Source organism: Oncorhynchus nerka, linkage group LG28 (assembly GCF_034236695.1).
Source record: "Oncorhynchus nerka isolate Pitt River linkage group LG28, Oner_Uvic_2.0, whole genome shotgun sequence".
Lineage (NCBI taxonomy): Eukaryota > Metazoa > Chordata > Actinopteri > Salmoniformes > Salmonidae > Oncorhynchus > Oncorhynchus nerka.
This window is the reverse complement of record NC_088423.1, coordinates 7,089,072-7,108,506: the sequence shown is the minus strand read 5'-3', so window position 1 is coordinate 7,108,506 and position 19,435 is coordinate 7,089,072.

Sequence of the window (19,435 nt, the reverse complement as noted above, 5' to 3'; positions counted from 1 at the left end):
CAGCATACTTAAACCACTTCAAGAATGGCCGTCTGATTAGAATGATAGGTCTTTGAACCAGTGTGAATCCTCAAACCCTCCACGTTCTTTCTGGAAATGTAAATCAACTCAAGATCATACCAAACAAATGTGAATCAATACCCTCTTTACCTTGTGTAGTGTCAATACCTGGAAATCAAGACCAAAATGCCTATTTTTGTTGTCTTAGTATCTTGGAATGAAAATGGTCTGCAAAGCAGTAATTATAATGAAATAGTATTCTCTGAAATAGTTCATGTTGGGTCTCAAATCAATTAATTAATTATGCTGCAAGTAGTCTCACTGTGGGAGGCAAATATTATTTTGCAGACATGCAGTATGACATGTCTTCTCAATAACCTGCATGGTCCAACAGCTGTAATAGTGCTGTGTAGATGTTATGAGGACAAGGTCAAAGAAACTCTGGTGACATGACCACTTTTCGGACTCCTCTCTGAGCGTAATAACCTGTAGTAGGATGACTAAGTGATGATGATATCCAGCCTCTGGAGGACCATGTAAGCCAATAGTTTAGTCTTATACAGAATGGCTCATGGTTATGATAGGGTTTGCTACAGCATATATAGTATGAGACTAGGCTAGCAGGGCGATTGACAAAGCACAATCATTCAGACTTCCTGTGCACTGCGCTTGTGTAGTTGGAGTGGTGTTGCACTCAACAAGCTGCAAGATACATGGGAAGGAGCTCTGCTGTTGATCTGCAGACAGTCTCTGTTGAGGAACAAAATAATGTAATGTCTCCTGTTCCCAAAACTTTCACCAAAGCTCAAAGTTCATGAGACAGATTTTTTATACTGTATTTTTAACCAGCCATTTGGTTTGAAATTATTTAAGTCAAATTGACAAATGTATTTTATTTTAAAAAAAAGTTTTTGTTACATAGTACCCATCTACATACTTTTATTTGGGGCCTAGTGTATGTACAAGTATTCTAGTTTATGGTCTCAGAATAAATCACCTGTATGGTGTTTTAAGAAACCATGTTTACCCCTCATGAGTGGCTTCGGGATTAATAGATTTTTCTCCTACTTAGACGAGGTTAAATCAGTAAAGAAAATGTATGATTTTTAAAACAACAACATATATTATAAATGTCTAATACACATGGCAGCCCCCCGCACCTCTCTGATTCAGAGGGGTTGGGTTAAATGCGGAAGACACATTTCAGTTGAATGCATTCAGTTGTACAACTGACTAGGTATCCCCCTTTCCCTTTATTTTATGGTTATATGGTTAGAAAAAACCATGGTCTGAGAACATTGGCATTCTGTTACAAATCAATTCAAAACTAAGTCTGAGAGTTTAATTTCCCTAAATTGTGTGGGGTTAAAGCTACTGATGTTGCATGTGTGACACTAAATCATTCAATATATTGTTTAAGTCTATCCCATGTCATGCTCCATATAGGTTGGTGAAAACGGAACCAAATCTACACTCTTAGAAAAAAAGGTTCTGGATAGAACCATAAAGGGTTCTATGCTTGCTTCATATGTGGCACCCCTAAAGGTTCTATATAGAACCCTCTTGTAGGGTTCTTTGGTCAGAACCCTAGGGGTTCTTCACTGAACCACAACTGGTACCATATAGAACTCTTGGGTTCTATATAGAACCTTTAGGGGTGACATATGAAGCAAGCATAGAACCCCTTTTGGTTCTATCCAGAACCTTCTGTTCTAAGATGGTATAGTGATGTTTAAGATACAGTATGAGGTAGAATGTAAAGAGATCAAATTCTCCATCTTACACAAAATTATTTATTGTAAGATCTAATGTTTCAATTTAGGAATTGTAGATTTGAATAGTTTTTCTTGACACATGTCCCTTGTGTAAATAAAGATCTCCTCAAGGATATGTTGATCAATGCAAAATGAGTATTTGAATACAGAATTAGTCATTTACATTTTATTTTTTACATTTTGAACATTTAGCAGACACTTATCCAAAGTGACTTAGTCAGTGCATTCAACTAAGGTAGGTAAAACAACCACATCAATCAACTAAGGTAGGTAAAACAACCACATATCAGTCAACTAAGGTAGGTAAAACAACCACATATCAGTCAACTAAGGTAGGTAGAACAACCACATCAATCAACTAAGGTAGGTAAAACAACCACATATCAGTCAACTAAGGTAGGTAAAACAACCACATATCAGTCAACTAAGGTAGGTAGAACAACCACATCAATCAACTAAGGTAGGTAAAACAACCACATATCAGTCAACTAATGTAGGTAAAACAACCACATATCAGTCAACTAAGGTAGGTAGAACAACCACATCAATCAACTAAGGTTGGTAAAACAACCACATATCAGTCAACTAAGGTAGGTAAAACAACCACATATATATCAACTAAGGTAGATAAAACAACCACATATCAGTCAACTAAGGTAGGTAAAACAACCACATATATATCAACTAAGGTAGATAAAACAACCACATATCAGTCAACTAAGGTAGGTAAAACAACCACATATCAGTCAACTAAGGTAGGTAAAACAACCACATATCAGTCAACTAAGGTGGGTAAAACAACCACACATCAGTCAACTAAGGTAGGTAAAACAACAACATATATATCAACTAAGGTAGATAAAACAACCACATATCAGTAAACTAAGGTAGGTAAAACAACCACATATATATCAACTAAGGTAGGTAAAACAACCACATATCAGTCAACTAAGGTAGATAAAACAACCACATATCAGTCAACTAAGGTAGGTAAAACAACCACATATCAGTTAACTAAGGTCGGTAAAACAACCACATATCAGTCAACTAAGGTAGGTAAAACAACCACATATCAGTCAACTAAGGTAGGTAAGACAACCACATATCAGTCAACTAAGTTAGGTAAAACAACCACATGTCAGTCAACTAAGGTAGATAAAACAACCACATATCAGTCAACTAAGGTAGATAAAACAACCACATATCAGTCAACTAAGGTAGGTAAAACAACCACATATATATCAACTAAGGTAGATAAAACAACCACATATCAGTAAACTAAGGTAGGTAAAACAACCACATATATATCAACTAAGGTAGGTAAAACAACCACATATCAGTCAACTAAGGTAGATAAAACAACCACATATCAGTCAACTAAGGTAGATAAAACAACCACATATCAGTCAACTAAGGTAGGTAAAACAACCACATATCAGTTAACTAAGGTCGGTAAAACAACCACATATCAGTCAACTAAGGTAGGTAAAACAACCACATATCAGTCAACTAAGGTAGGTAAGACAACCACATATCAGTCAACTAAGTTAGGTAAAACAACCACATGTCAGTCAACTAAGGTAGGTAAAACAACCACATATCAGTCAACCACATATCAGTCAACTAAGGTAGGTAAAACAACCCCATACCAGTCAACTAAGGTAGGTAAAACAACCACATATCAGTCAACTAAGGTAGGTAAAACAACCATCAGTCATTTCAAGTAAAAACAATTCAGTACAGCAGCTATGAAAGGTAGTAAGACAAGTGCAAGAAAAATATTGATTGATAAATTTGAATTACATTCTTTGATTACATATCAATGTAATCAGAACACAGGAGACTGCACATGAATCTCATTAAATTACTGTAATTTACTGGTATTCTATTTAATTCTATGGGAGACAGTAGGTTGTTCTGTCCCTCAACACAGAGCCTGCAGATCAACAGCAGAACTCCTTCCCGTGTATCTTCCTGTGTAGCTTGTTGAGTGCAACACCACTCCAACTACACAAGACCTTTAGGCTATTAGATATATATATATATCTAGACCTTTATACTTCCTGTACACTAAGTGCTTGTGTAGTTGGAGTGGTGTTGCAAGATACAGGGGAAGGAGCTCTGCTGTTGATCTGCAGACAGTCTCTGTGTTGAGGGACAGTCTCTGTGTTGAGGGTCTCCCCACCTAATCTCATACTGTGCTGTCATTGGTGTCTACTCATGGTTTTATGTACAACATCTGGCACCAAAGCAATTAGTGTGGGATCCTAAAGTGCATCCCTGTGCAGTACCTGAGATAATAGTGGATATTTCAGTGTATACTTCCGGACCGGTTAGGTTGTCACAGTATCATGGGGCTACATTTTACCCTGCAGGAGGAAATAACACAGAGGAGAGAAACTTTCAAATGTCCCAAAGCTAAAGCTACTTTCCCCTCAGTTTATCATATTTTGTCCTGGCCGACAGCCTTTTTTTAACAGCCTTTCTCCCCTGACTCCCTGGGGTCAACACTAACTACAACCAGTCTACACACTAAGGCCAGACTCCCGTTTCGGTACTCACACTTTCCATTGGACAAAGTATTGATGGTCGTTGGTAGAGTTGGCATGTTGCTTCCAGTACAAGACACTTCTGTAGTCCAGGGAGTGGAATTTCACCTCCTGTGGAGCAAAGACATCTAGAGGAGTCCCTGTTACGCACGCCTCTGTGAAGAGGGAACGCAACACCCTGCTACAACTCAACTCCCCGTCAAGTGAAAGAGGTATGGGACTGTAGGTGCCAGTAAGGATGACAAAGGCAGAGAGAGTGGTACAGTTTACAACATCTAGAGGAGTATACTTTGCCTGAAATGGAGACCAGTGTCATGAAGCAAGACTTTTTCACCTAACTGTAAGAGAGATATACATTTAAGGCATTTGATATTCATTCAACATGCATCATGTTGAATATTAAGACAGGACTTACTCTGTGAGCAGCGACTGAGGAAGAACTGAAGTAGAACAGGGATCAGGACGAATGCATTGTGTGTATTGTGAAGCTGTTAGATATTCATTGTTAGATATTACTGCACTGTTGGAGCTAGAAACACAAGCATTTCGCAACACCAGCAATAACATTGCTAAACATGTATCTGACCAATAAAATTAGATTTGGATTTGATTCCATGTTAGCTGTAGCAAGGTATAATGACATACAGACCTGGCTCAGCACTGTGTCTGACATACAGACCTGGCTCAGCACTGTACCTGACATACAGACCTGGCTCAGCACTGTACCTGACATACAGACCTGGCTCAGCACTGTGTCTGACATACAGACCTGGCTCAGCACTGTACCTGACATACAGACCTGGCTCAGCACTGTGTCTGACATACATTTACATTTACATTTAAGTCATTTAGCAGACGCTCTTATCCAGAGCGACTTACAAATTGGTGCTTTCACCTTATGACATCCAGTGGAACAGCCACTTTACAATAGTGCATCTAGGTCTTTAAGGGGGAGGGGGAGAAGGATTACTTTATCCTATCCTAGGTATTCCTTAAAGAGGTGGGGTTTCAGGTGTCTCCGGAAGGTGGTGATTGACTCCGCTGTCCTGGCGTCGTGAGGGAGTTTGTTCCACCATTGGGGGGCCAGAGCAGCGAACAGTTTTGACTGGGCTGAGCGGGAACTGTACTTCCTCAGTGGTAGGGAGGCGAGCAGGCCAGAGGTGGATGAACGCAGTGCCCTTGTTTGGGTGTAGGGCCTGATCAGAGCCTGGAGGTAGTGAGGTGCCGTTCCCCTCACAGCTCCGTAGGCAAGCACCATGGTCTTGTAGCGGATGCGAGCTTCAACTGGAAGCCAGTGGAGAGAGCGGAGGAGCGGGGTGACGTGAGAGAACTTGGGAAGGTTGAACACCAGACGGGCTGCGGCGTTCTGGATGAGTTGTAGGGGTTTAATGGCACAGGCAGGGAGCCCAGCCAACAGCGAGTTGCAGTAATCCAGACGGGAGATGACAAGTGCCTGGATTAGGACCTGCGCCGCTTCCTGTGTGAGGCAGGGTCGTACTCTGCGGATGTTGTAGAGCATGAACCTACAGGAACGGGCCACCGCCTTGATGTTATTTGAGAACGACAGGGTGTTGTCCAGGATCACGCCAAGGTTCTTAGCGCTCTGGGACGAGGACACAATGGAGTTGTCAACCGTGATGGCGAGATCATGGAACGGGCAGTCCTTCCCCGGGAGGAAGAGCAGCTCCGTCTTGCCGAGGTTCAGCTTGAGGTGATGATCCGTCATCCACACTGATATGTCTGCCAGACATGCAGAGATGCGATTCGCCACCTGGTCGTCAGAAGGGGGACAGGAGAAGATTAATTGTGTGTCGTCTGCATAGCAATGATAGGAGAGACCATGTGAGGTTATGACAGAGCCAAGTGACTTGGTGTATAGCGAGAATAGGAGAGGGCCTAGAACAGAGCCCTGGGGACACCAGTGGTGAGAGCACGTGGTGAGGAGACGGATTCTCGCCACGCCACCTGGTAGGAGCGACCTGTCAGGTAGGACGCAATCCAAGCGTGGGCCGCGCCGGAGATGCCCAACTCGGAGAGGGTGGAGAGGAGGATCTGATGGTTCACAGTATCGAAGGCAGCCGATAGGTCTAGAAGGATGAGAGCAGAGGAGAGAGAGTTAGCTTTAGCAGTGCGGAGCGCTCCGTGATACAGAGAAGAGCAGTCTCAGTTGAATGACTAGTCTTGAAACCTGACTGATTTGGATCAAGAAGGTCATTCTGAGAGAGATAGCGGGAGAGCTGGCCAAGGACGGCACGTTCAAGAGTTTTGGAGAGAAAAGAAAGAAGGGATACTGGTCTGTAGTTGTTGACATCGGAGGGATCGAGTGTAGGTTTTTTCAGAAGGGGTGCAACTCTCGCTCTCTTGAAGACGGGAGGGACGTAGCCAGCGGTCAGGGATGAGTTGATGAGCGAGGTGAGGTAAGGGAGAAGGTCACCGGAGATGGTCTGGAGAAGAGAGGAGGGGATAGGGTCAAGCGGGCAGGTTGTTGGGCGGCCGGCCGTCACAAGACGCGAGATGTCATCTGGAGAGAGAGGGGAGAAAGAGGTCAGAGCACAGGGTAGGGCAGTGTGAGCAGAACCAGCGGTGTCGTTTGACTTAGCAAACGAGGATCGGATGTCGTCGACCTTCTTTTCAAAATGGTTGACGAAGTCATCTGCAGAGAGGGAGGAGGGGGTGGAGGAGGATTCAAGAGGGAGGAGAAGGTGGCAAAGAGCTTCCTAGGGTTAGAGGCAGATGCTTGGAATTTAGAGTGGTAGAAAGTGGCTTTAGCAGCAGAGACAGAGGAGGAAAATGTAGAGAGGAGGGAGTGAAAGGATGCCAGGTCCGCAGGGAGGCGAGTTTTCCTCCATTTCCGCTCGGCTGCCCGGAGCCCTGTTCTGTGAGCTCGCAATGAGTCGTCGAGCCACGGAGCGGGAGGGGAGGACCGAGCCGGCCTGGAGGATAGGGGACATAGAGAGTCAAAGGATGCAGAAAGGGAGGAGAGGAGGGTTGAGGAGGCAGAATCAGGAGATAGGTTGGAGAAGGTTTGAGCAGAGGGAAGAGATGATAGGATGGAAGAGGAGAGAGTAGCGGGGGAGAGAGAGCGAAGGTTGGGACGGCGCGATACCATCCGAGTAGGGGCAGTGTGGGAAGTGTTGGATGAGAGCGAGAGGGAAAAGGATACAAGGTAGTGGTCGGAGACTTGGAGGGGAGTTGCAATGAGGTTAGTGGAGGAACAGCATCTAGTAAAGATGAGGTCGAGCGTATTGCCTGCCTTGTGAGTAGGGGGGAAGGTGAGAGGGTGAGGTCAAAAGAGGAGAGGAGTGGAAAGAAGGAGGCAGAGAGGAATGAGTCAAAGGTAGACGTGGGGAGGTTAAAGTCGCCCAGAACTGTGAGAGGTGAGCCGTCCTCAGGAAAGGAGCTTATCAAGGCATCAAGCTCATTGATGAACTCTCCGAGGGAACCTGGAGGGCGATAAATGATAAGGATGTTAAGCTTGAAAGGGCTGGTAACTGTGACAGCATGGAATTCAAAGGAGGCGATAGACAGATGGGTAAGGGGAGAAAGAGAGAATGACCACTTGGGAGAGATGAGGATCCCGGTGCCACCACCCCGCTGACCAGAAGCTCTCGGGGTGTGCGAGAGCACGTGGGCGGACGAAGAGAGAGCAGTAGGAGTAGCGGTGTTGTCTGTGGTGATCCATGTTTCCGTCAGAGCCAAGAAGTCGAGGGACTGGAGGGAGGCATAGGCTGAGATGAACTCTGCCTTGTTGGCCGCAGATCGGCAGTTCCAGAGGCTACCGGAGACCTGGAACTCCACGTGGGTCGTGCGCGCTGGGACCACCAGATTAGGGTGGCTGCGGCCATGCGGTGTGGAGCGTTTGTATGGTCTGTGCAGAGAGGAGAGAACAGGGATAGACAGACACATAGTTGACAGGCTAGAGAAGAGGCTACGCTAATGCAGAGGAGATTGGAATGACAAGTGGACTACACGTCTCGAATGTTCAGAAAGTTAAGCTTACGTAGCAAGAATCTAATTGACTAAAATGATTAAAATGATAGAGTACTGCTGGGGTAGGCTAGCTGCGTTGTTGACACTACCCTAATCAAGTCGTACCGTTGAGTGTGAAGTTTCTACAATGCTGCTTATCGGGAACTAGCTGGCTAGCTAGCAGTGTTGGTTACGTTACGTTGCGTTAGGAGAACGACAATAGCTGGCTAGCTAACCTAGAAAATCGCTCTAGACTACACAATTATCTTTGAAACAAAGACGGCTACAGACCTGGCTCAGCACTGTACCTGACATACAGACCTGGCTCAGCACTATGTCTGACATACAGACCTGGCTCAGCACTGTACCTAACATACAGACCTGGCTCAGCACTGTGTCTGACATACAGACCTGGCTCAGCACTGTACCTGACATACAGACCTGGCTCAGCACTGTGTCTGACATACAGACCTGGCTCAGCACTGTACCTAACATACAGACCTGGCTCAGCACTGTACCTGACATACAGACCTTGCTCAGCACTGTACCTGACAGCTCTGTGCCTGGCTCAGCACAGTACCTGACATACAGACCTGCCTCAGCACTGTACCTGACATACAGACCTGGCTCAGCACTGTACCTGACATACAGACCTGGCTCAGCTCTGTACCTGACATACAGACCTGGCTCAGCACTGTACCTGACATACAGACCTGGCGCAGCACTGTACCTGACATACAGACCTGGCTCAGCACTGTACCTGACATACAGACCTGGCTCAGCACTGTACCTAACATACAGACCTGGCTCAGCACTGTACCTGACATTCAGTCCTGGCTCAGCTCTGTACCTGACATACAGACCTTGCTCAGCACTGTACCTGACATACAGACCTGGCTCAGCTCTGTGCCTGACATACAGACCTGGCTCAGCACTGTACCTGACATACAGACCTGGCTCAGCACTGTACCTGACATACAGACCTGGCTCAGCACTGTACCTGACATACAGACCTGGCTCAGCTCTGTACCTGACATACAGACCTGGCTCAGCACTGTACCTGACAGCTCTGTGCCTGGCTCAGCACAGTACCTGACATACAGACCTGCCTCAGCACTGTACCTGACATACAGACCTGGCTCAGCACTGTACCTGACATACAGACCTGGCTCAGCTCTGTACCTGACATACAGACCTGGCTCAGCACTGTACCTGACATACAGACCTGGCTCAGCACTGTACCTGACATACAGACCTGGCTCAGCACTGTACCTGACATACAGACCTGGCTCAGCACTGTACCTGACATACAGACCTGGCTCAGCTCTGTACCTGACATACGGACCTGGCTCAGCTCTGTACCTGACATACAGACCTTGCTCAGCACTGTACCTGACATACAGACCTGGCTCAGCTCTGTGCCTGACATACAGACCTGGCTCAGCACTGTACCTGACAGCTCTGTGCCTGGCTCAGCACTGTACCTGACATACAGACCTGGCTCAGCACTGTACCTGACATACAGACCTGACTCAGCACTGTACCTGACATACAGACCTGGCTCAGCTCTGTGCCTGACATACAGACCTGGCTCAGCACTGTACCTGACATACAGACCTGGCTCAGCACTGTACCTGACATACAGACCTGGCTCAGCACTGTACCTGACATACAGACCTGGCTCAGCACTGTACCTGACATACAGACCTGGCTCAGCACTGTACCTAACTTACAGACCTGGCTCAGCACTGTACCTGACATACAGACCTGGCTCAGCACTGTACCTGACATACAGACCTGGCTCAGCACTGTACCTGACATACAGACCTGGCTCAGCACTGTACCTGACATACAGACCTGGCTCAGCACTGTACCTAACTTACAGACCTGGCTCAGCACTGTACCTGACATTCAGACCTGGCTCAGCTCTGTACCTGACATACAGACCTGGCTCAGCACTGTACCTGACATACAGACCTGGCTCAGCACTGTACCTGACATACAGACCTGGCTCAGCTCTGTACCTGACATACAGACCTGGCTCAGCACTGTACCTGACATACAGACCTGGCTCAGCACTGTAACTGACAGCTCTGTGCCTGGCAAGAAACTGACATTGAATTTGTAGTTCATATTTACAATAAATCGTCCCACTTATGAAGATAGAGAAGAAACTTTGTGATAATATACATTAGCAATATGAATGTATGTACAGTGCCTTGCGAAAGTATTCGGCCCCCTTGAACTTTGCGACCTTTTGCCACATTTCAGGCTTCAAACATAAAGATATAAAACTGTATTTTTTTGTGAAGAATCAACAACAAGTGGGACACAATCATGAAGTGGAACGACATTTATTGGATATTTCAAACTTTTTTAACAAATCAAAAACTGAAAAATTGGGCGTGCAAAATTATTCAGCCCCATTACTTTCAGTGCAGCAAACTCTCTCCAGAAGTTCAGTGAAGATCTCTGAATGATCCAATGTTGACCTAAATGACTAATGATGATAAATACAATCCACCTGTGTGTAATCAAGTCTCCGTATAAATGCACCTGCACTGTGATAGTCTCAGAGGTCCGTTAAAAGCGCAGAGAGCATCATGAAGAACAAGGAACACACCAGGCAGGTCCGAGATACTGTTGTGAAGAAGTTTAAAGCCGGATTTGGATACAAAAAGATTTCCCAAGCTTTAAACATCCCAAGGAGCACTGTGCAAGCGATATTATTGAAATGGAAGGAGTATCAGACCACTGCAAATCTACCAAGACCTGGCCGTCCCTCTAAACTTTCAGCTCATACAAGGAGAAGACTGAGAGATGCAGCCAAGAGGCCCATGATCACTCTGGATGAACTGCAGAGATCTACAGCTGAGGTGAGAGACTCTGTCCATAGGACAACAATCAGTCGTATATTGTACAAATCTGGCCTTTATGGAAGAGTGGCAAGAAGAAAGCCATTTCTTAAAGATATCCATAAAAAAGTGTCGTTTAAAGTTTGCCACAAGCCACCTGGGAGACACACCAAACATGTGGAAGAAGGTGCTCTGGTCAGATGAAACCAAAATTGAACTTTTTGGCAACAATGCAAAACGTTATGTTTGGCGTAAAAGCAACACAGCTCATCACACTGAACACACCATCCCCACTGTCAAACATGGTGGTGGCAGCATCATGGTTTGGGCCTGCTTTTCTTCAGCAGGGACAGGGAAGATGGTTAAAATTGATGGGAAGATGGATGGAGCCAAATACAGGACCATTCTGGAAGAAAACCTGATGGAGTCTGCAAAAGACCTGAGACTGGGACGGAGATTTGTCTTCCAACAAGACAATGATCCAAAACATAAAGCAAAATCTACAATGGAATGGTTCAAAAATAAACATATCCAGGTGTTAGAATGGCCAAGTCAAAGTCCAGACCTGAATCCAATCGAGAATCTGTGGAAAGAACTGAAAACTGCTGTTCACAAATGCTCTCCATCCAACCTCACTGAGCTCGAGCTGTTTTGCAAGGAGGAATGGGAAAAAATGTCAGTCTCTCGATGTGCAAAACTGATAGAGACATACCCCAAGCGACTTACAGCTGTAATCGCAGCAAAAGGTGGCGCTACAAAGTATTAACTTAAGGGGGCTGAATAATTTTGCACGCCCAATTTTTCAGTTTTTGATTTGTTAAAAAAGTTTGAAATATCCAATAAATGTCGTTCCACTTCATGATTGTGTCCCACTTGTTGTTGATTCTTCACAAAAAAATACAGTTTTATATCTTTATGTTTGAAGCCTGAAATGTGGCAAAAGGTCGCAAAGTTCAAGGGGGCCGAATACTTTGGGGGCCGAATACAAGGGGGCCGAATAATCTGGTGGTCCCAGCGCGCACGACCCACGTGGAGTTCCAGGTCTCCGGTAGCCTCTGGAACTGCCGATCTGCGGCCAACAAGGCAGAGTTCATCTCAGCCTATGCCTCCCTCCAGTCCCTCGACTTCTTGGCACTGACGGAAACATGGATCACCACAGATAACACTGCTACTCCTACTGCTCTCTCTTCGTCCGCCCACGTGTTCTCACACACCCCGAGAGCTTCTGGTCAGCGGGGTGGTGGCACCGGGATCCTCATCTCTCCCAAGTGGTCATTCTCTCTTTCTCCCCTTACCCATCTGTCTATCGCCTCCTTTGAATTCCATGCTGTCACAGTTACCAGCCCTTTCAAGCTTAACATCCTTATCATTTATCGCCCTCCAGGTTCCCTCGGAGAGTTCATCAATGAGCTTGATGCCTTGATAAGCTCCTTTCCTGAGGACGGCTCACCTCTCACAGTGCTGGGCGACTTTAACAACCCCACGTCTACCTTTGACTCATTCCTCTCTGCCTCCTTCTTTCCACTGCTCTCCTCTTTTGACCTCACCCTCTCACCTTCCCCCCCTATTCACAAGGCAGGCAATACGCTCGACCTCATCTTTACTAGATGCTGTTCTTCCACTAACCTCATTGCAACTCCCCTCCAAGTCTCCGACCACTACCTTGTATCCTTTTCCCTCTCGCTCTCATCCAACACTTCCCACACTGCCCCTACTCGGATGGTATCGCGCCGTCCCAACCTTCGCTCTCTCTCCCCCGCTACTCTCTCCTCTTCCATCCTATCATCTCTTCCCTCTGCTCAAACCTTCTCCAACCTATCTCCTGATTCTGCCTCCTCAACCCTCCTCTCCTCCCTTTCTGCATCCTTTGACTCTCTATGTCCCCTATCCTCCAGGCCGGCTCGGTCCTCCCCTCCCGCTCCGTGGCTCGACGACTCATTGCGAGCTCACAGAACAAGGCTCCGGGCAGCCGAGCAGAAATGGAGGAAAACTCGCCTCCCTGCGGACCTGGCATCCTTTCACTCCCTCCTCTCTACATTTTCCTCTTCTGTCTCTGCTGCTAAAGCCACTTTCTTCCACTCTAAATTCCAAGCATCTGCCTCTAACCCTAGGAAGCTCTTTGCCACCTTCTCCTCCCTCCTGAATCCTCCTCCCCCCCCCCCTCCTCCCTCTCTGCAGATGACTTCGTCAACCATTTTGAAAAGAAGGTCGACGACATCCGATCCTCGTTTGCTAAGTCAAACGACACCGCTGGTTCTGCTCACACTGCCCTACCCTGTGCTCTGACCTCGTTCTCCCCTCTCTCTCCAGATGAAATCTCGCGTCTTGTGACGGCCGGCCGCCCAACAACCTGCCCGCTTGACCCTATCCCCTCCTCTCTTCTCCAGACCATTTCCGGAGACCTTCTCCCTTACCTCACCTCGCTCATCAACTCATCCCTGACCGCTGGCTACGTCCCTTCCGTCTTCAAGAGAGCGAGAGTTGCACCCCTTCTGAAAAACCTACACTCGATCCCTCCGATGTCAACAACTACAGACCAGTATCCCTTCTTTCTTTTCTCTCCAAAACTCTTGAACGTGCCGTCCTTGGCCAGCTCTCCCGCTATCTCTCTCAGAATGACCTTCTTGATCCAAATCAGTCAGGTTTCAAGACTAGTCATTCAACTGAGACTGCTCTTCTCTGTATCACGGAGGCGCTCCGCACTGCTAAAGCTAACTCTCTCTCCTCTGCTCTCATCCTTCTAGACCTATCGGCTGCCTTCGATACTGTGAACCATCAGATCCTCCTCTCCACCCTCTCCGAGTTGGGCATCTCCGGCGCGGCCCACGCTTGATTGCGTCCTACCTGACAGGTCGCTCCTACCAGGTGGCGTGGCGAGAATCTGTCTCCTCACCACGCGCTCTCACCACTGGCGTCCCCAGGGCTCTGTTCTAGGCCCTCTCCTATTCTCGCTATACACCAAGTCACTTGGCTCTGTCATAACCTCACATGGTCTCTCCTATCATTGCTATGCAGACGACACACAATTAATCTTCTCCTTTCCCCCTTCTGATGACCAGGTGGCGAATCGCATCTCTGCATGTCTGGCAGACATATCAGTGTGGATGACGGATCACCACCTCAAGCTGAACCTCGGCAAGACGGAGCTGCTCTTCCTCCCGGGAAGGACTGCCCGTTCCATGATCTCGCCATCACGGTTGACAACTCCATTGTGTCCTCCTCCCAGAGCGCTAAGAACCTTGGCGTGATCCTGGACAACACCCTGTCGTTCTCAGCTAACATCAAGGCAGTGGCCCGTTCCTGTAGGTTCATGCTCTACAACATCCGCAGAGTACGACCCTGCCTCACACAGGAAGCGGCGCAGGTCCTAATCCAGGCACTTGTCATCTCCCGTCTGGATTACTGCAACTCGCTGTTGGCTGGGCTCCCTGCCTGTGCCATTAAACCCCTACAACTCATCCAGAACGCCGCAGCCCGTCTGGTGTTCAACCTTCCCAAGTTCTCTCACGTCACCCCGCTCCTCCGCTCCCTCCACTGGCTTCCAGTTGAAGCTCGCATCCGCTACAAGACCATGGTGCTTGCCTACGGAGCTGTGAGGGGAATGGCACCTCAGTACCTCCAGGCTCTGATCAGGCCCTACACCCAAACAAGGGCACTGCGTTCATCCACCTCTGGCCTGCTCGCCTCCCTACCACTGAGGAAGTTCAGTTCCCGCTCAGCCCAGTCAAAACTGTTCGCTGCTCTGGCCCCCCAATGGTGGAACAAACTCCCTCACGACGCCAGGACAGCGGAGTCAATCACCACCTTCCGGAGACACCTGAAACCCCACCTCTTTAAGGAATACCTAGGATAGGATAAAGTAATCCTTCTCACCCCCCTTAAAAGATTTAGATGCACTATTGTAAAGTGGCTGTTCCACTGGATGTCATAAGGTGAACGCACCAATTTGTAAGTCGCTCTGGATAAGAGCGTCTGCTAAATGACTTAAATGTAAATGTAAAATGTACTTTCGCAAGGCACTGTAACCCCTACTGCACTATCATATGTATATACTCAATGCTACTGCACTGTCATATGTATATACTCAATGGGGCGGCAGGGTAGCCTAGTGGTTAGCGCGTTGGACTAGTAACTGGAAGGTTGCAAGTTCAAACCCCCGAGCTGACAAGGTACAAATCTGTCGTTCTGCCCCTGAACAGGCAGTTAACCCACTGTTCCTAGGCCGCCATTGAAAATAAGAATTTGTTCTTAACTGACTTGCCTAGTTAAATAAAGGTAAAATAAAACAAATAAAAAATAACATTTTACTGCACTGTCATATGTGTATATACTCATTGCTACTGCACTGTCATATGCATATACTCAATGCTACTGCACTGTCATATGCATATACTCAATGCTACTGCACTGTCATATGCATATACTCAATGCTACTACACTGTCATATGTATATACTCATTGCTACTGCACTGTCATATGCATATACTCATTGCTACTGCACTGTCATATGCATATACTGAATACTATATGCTATACATGCAAAAGCATGTGGACACCCCTTCAAATGAGTGGATTCAGATTTTTAAGCCACGCCCTTTGCAGACAGGTGTATAAAATCGAGCACACAGCCATGCATTCTCCATAGACAAAATATTGGCAGTAGAATGGCACGTACTGAAGAGCTCAGTGACTTTCAACATGGCACCGTCATAGAATGCCACCTTTCCAACAAGTCAGTTCGCCACATTTCTGCCCTGCAGTAGCTGCCCCGGCCAACTGTAAGTGCTGCTTCTGGAATCAACGTCAGCACAAGAACTGTTCGTCAGGAGCTTCATGAAATGGGTTTCCATGGCCGAGCAGCCGCACACAGCCTAAAATCACCATGTGCAATGCCAAGCTGGAGTGGTGTAAAGCTCACCGCCATGGGACTCTGGAGCAATCGAAACGCATTCTCTGGAGTGATGAATCATGCTTCGCCATCTGGCTGTCAGACAAATCTTGGTTTGCCAGGAGAATGCTACCTGCCCGAATGCATAGTGCCAACTGTAAAGTTTGGTGGAGGAGGAATAATGGTCTGAGGCTGTTTATCATGGTTTGGGAAAGGGCCCTTAGTTCCAGTGAAGGGATTTTTTACACTACAGCATAAAATGACATTCTAGACAATCCTGCTTCCAACTTTGTGGCAACCAGGCCTAATCGAGCCAGGCCTAATCGCCCAACATCAGTGCCCGACCTCACTAATGCTCGTGGCTTGAGCACAGGGCCTGGAACAGATGAAAAGCTGACCTTTACCATACTTCCTCACTCCACACTTCAACTTTGTAGTAATTACCATTTATGGCAATTTGTCCATACCTGTGACAAAGTATAAATGAATTAACCCCAATGACCTTCAGAGTCAAAGGAGACTTTGCAGTTGATCAAAACGTACTACCTTTTGCATTATCATAAAAATACCAATGATTCTATATAAGATGTGCTATGATTAGTTTTATGAGTATATAATAAGTATATAATATCCCATTCTGTTCTATATTATGAATATCCTTGTGTGAAAATGATGGTGATTCAGAAGTTTTCAAGAATAATCAAAGATTGTTAAGTTAAGAAGAATACTTTTGTTGAAGAATCCTGACAACCTTTGACCCGGTTGCCTTGGAGCCATTTTGGAGCGTCCCCAGCTGTTCTGTCCCACCACGGTTTCACGGCGGCCGTCCTTTCTACTCCTGCTTCCCCTGAGAGCCAAGCTTTCGTAGCGGCCCACTTCACATTGATTCTCAGAGCTAGAACAATGGGAATATCTGATTTACTTTTTACATTTACATTTTTACATTTAAGTCATTTAGCAGACGCTCTTATCCAGAGCGACTTACAAATTGGTGCATTCACCTTATGACATCCAGTGGAACAGTAGTGCATCTAAATCTTTTAAGGGGGGGTGAGAGGGATTACTTTATCTATTTATCTATTATTTATCTATTATTTTTCACTGGTAGGAATTAAAGGCAGTGGAATTGGCTCCTCTTACTGGAAGCTATTCTAGGGGCCTCTTCTCCTGATGCACAGTTAGGCCATCCCATTTAGAGAAAACAGGTAGTGCTTGCTTAAATTGTAAAACAAAAGCAAACAGACATCCGGCATTTATTCCTTATTTAGTAGTTGTGAGGTACTTTGTGAGGTAGCGAGAGACTGAAAAACAGCTTCTATCTCAAGGCCATCAGACTGTTAAACAGCCATCACTAACATTGAGTGGCTGCTGCCAACATACTGACTCAACTCTAGCCACTTTAATAATAGAGAAATTGATGTAATAAATGTATCACTAGCCACTTTAGACAATGGCACTTATATGTTTACATACCCTACATTACTCATCTCATACAGTGGGGAGAACAAGTATTTGATACACTGTCGATTTTGCAGGTTTTCCTACTTACAAAGCATGTAGAGGTCTGTAATTTTTTATCATAGGTACACTTCAACTGTGAGAGACGGAATCTAAAACAAAAATCCAGAAAATCACATTGTATGATTTTTAAGTAATTCATTTGCATTTTATTGCATGACATAAGTATTTGATCACCTACCAACCAGTAAGAATTCCGGCTCTCACAGACCTGTTAGTTTTTCTTTAAGAAGCCCTTTTTGTTTTAGAATCCGTCTCTCACAGTTGAAGTGTACCTATGATAAAAATTACAGACCTCTACATGCTTTGTAAGTAGGAAAACCTGCAAAATCGGCAGTGTATCAAATACTTGTTCTCCCCACTGTATGTTAGCACTTGTTGTGAACAAAAATATAGTTTAAAAGTCATCATGTATTAACCTATTACAACTGGAGCAGACCAACCCTGCTGGGTGTGTAGGCCTCTGTTCCAGCCCAGCATTCAATTGATCAAACCTTAGATTAACATTTTTGTTCACCTGAAATTATGCTTTAATAATAATGGCCTACTTGTTACTAAGATTTCTAACAGTTTTCATATGAGTTAGCTTGCTTGTACACTTTGAAGTGTTGATTCTTTGAAGTGAAGTGTTTAAACTTGTTTTAATTGTTAAATTAAAACTCTTATTCAAGATGAACTAGTGTCAATGTTGATTAATCACAGCTCATCTTGAATAAGAGTTTTAATTTAACAATTAAAACAAGTTTAAACACTCAACTTAATTATCATCCAAAAATAACTTTACAAATACAAAATATACATGTACTGTAAACTGTAGTTATTGTTATTTCCTTTTTTTGATTTTATACTGAACAAAAAGATAAACGCAACATGCAACAATTTTATTGATTTTTACTGAGTTACTGTTAATATGAGGAAATCAGTCAATTGAAATGAATTCAGGTTCAGGTCTGCGGTTGTGAGGCCGGTTGGACGTACTGCCAAATTTTCTAAAACGACGTCGGAGGCGGCTTATGGTAGAGAAAGGAACATTAAATAATCTGGCAAAAGCACTGGTGGGCATTCCTGCAGTCAGTATGCCAATTGCATGCTCCCTCAAAATTTGGGACATCTGTGGCATTGGGTTGTGTGACAAAACTGCGAGAAACACTCACTAACAGGGATGTGAAAAAAAATGTGCACAGAATTTGAGAGAAATAAGCTTTTTGTGCACATGGAAAATATCTGGGATATTTTATTTCAACTCAAGAAACATACCAAGATGGCGTAGCAGTGAAGACGTGTGTTTGTCCTCTTGTGTACTTTTGTATTTTTTGTATTTTTTTGTATATATTTCAATTTATTTTCAATCTCTTTTTTCGATTTTTAATTTGATTATACCTTCCGGTAACCTGCCTCACCCAATGTGATACGGAATCGCTATTATTTTCAATTTTAGAACACATTCAAGAATCTCCAGAAGCTAACCAGCTAATTAGCTACAAGCTATTTAGCAATTGTTAGCCACTGCTAGCGGCTTTTACCTTCTGCACAGATACCAGCCCTGTTTTTAGCCTGGATAATACTCGCTAGTCTACCAGTATCGGACTGTCTCTCCACAACAACGCCGGATTCCTGCCGTAATCCCTGGACCACTACTTCTGATCTTCACATCTAGCTTGCAGATAGCTAGCTCACAGCTTGCAGCTAGCTAGCTCACAGCTAGCTTGCACTCACTGTGGCACCCAGTACCGAAGCTATCCCTGAGGCCCACCTCCCGGCCTACTCAGCTGTTCACCCGAACCCCACTCATACAAGGCTAGAGCCCAATACTCCACCGGATCCTTGCTGTAAACTCTGGACCTTGGCACCGGATCACCGCTGCTACCGATTGGATATAGT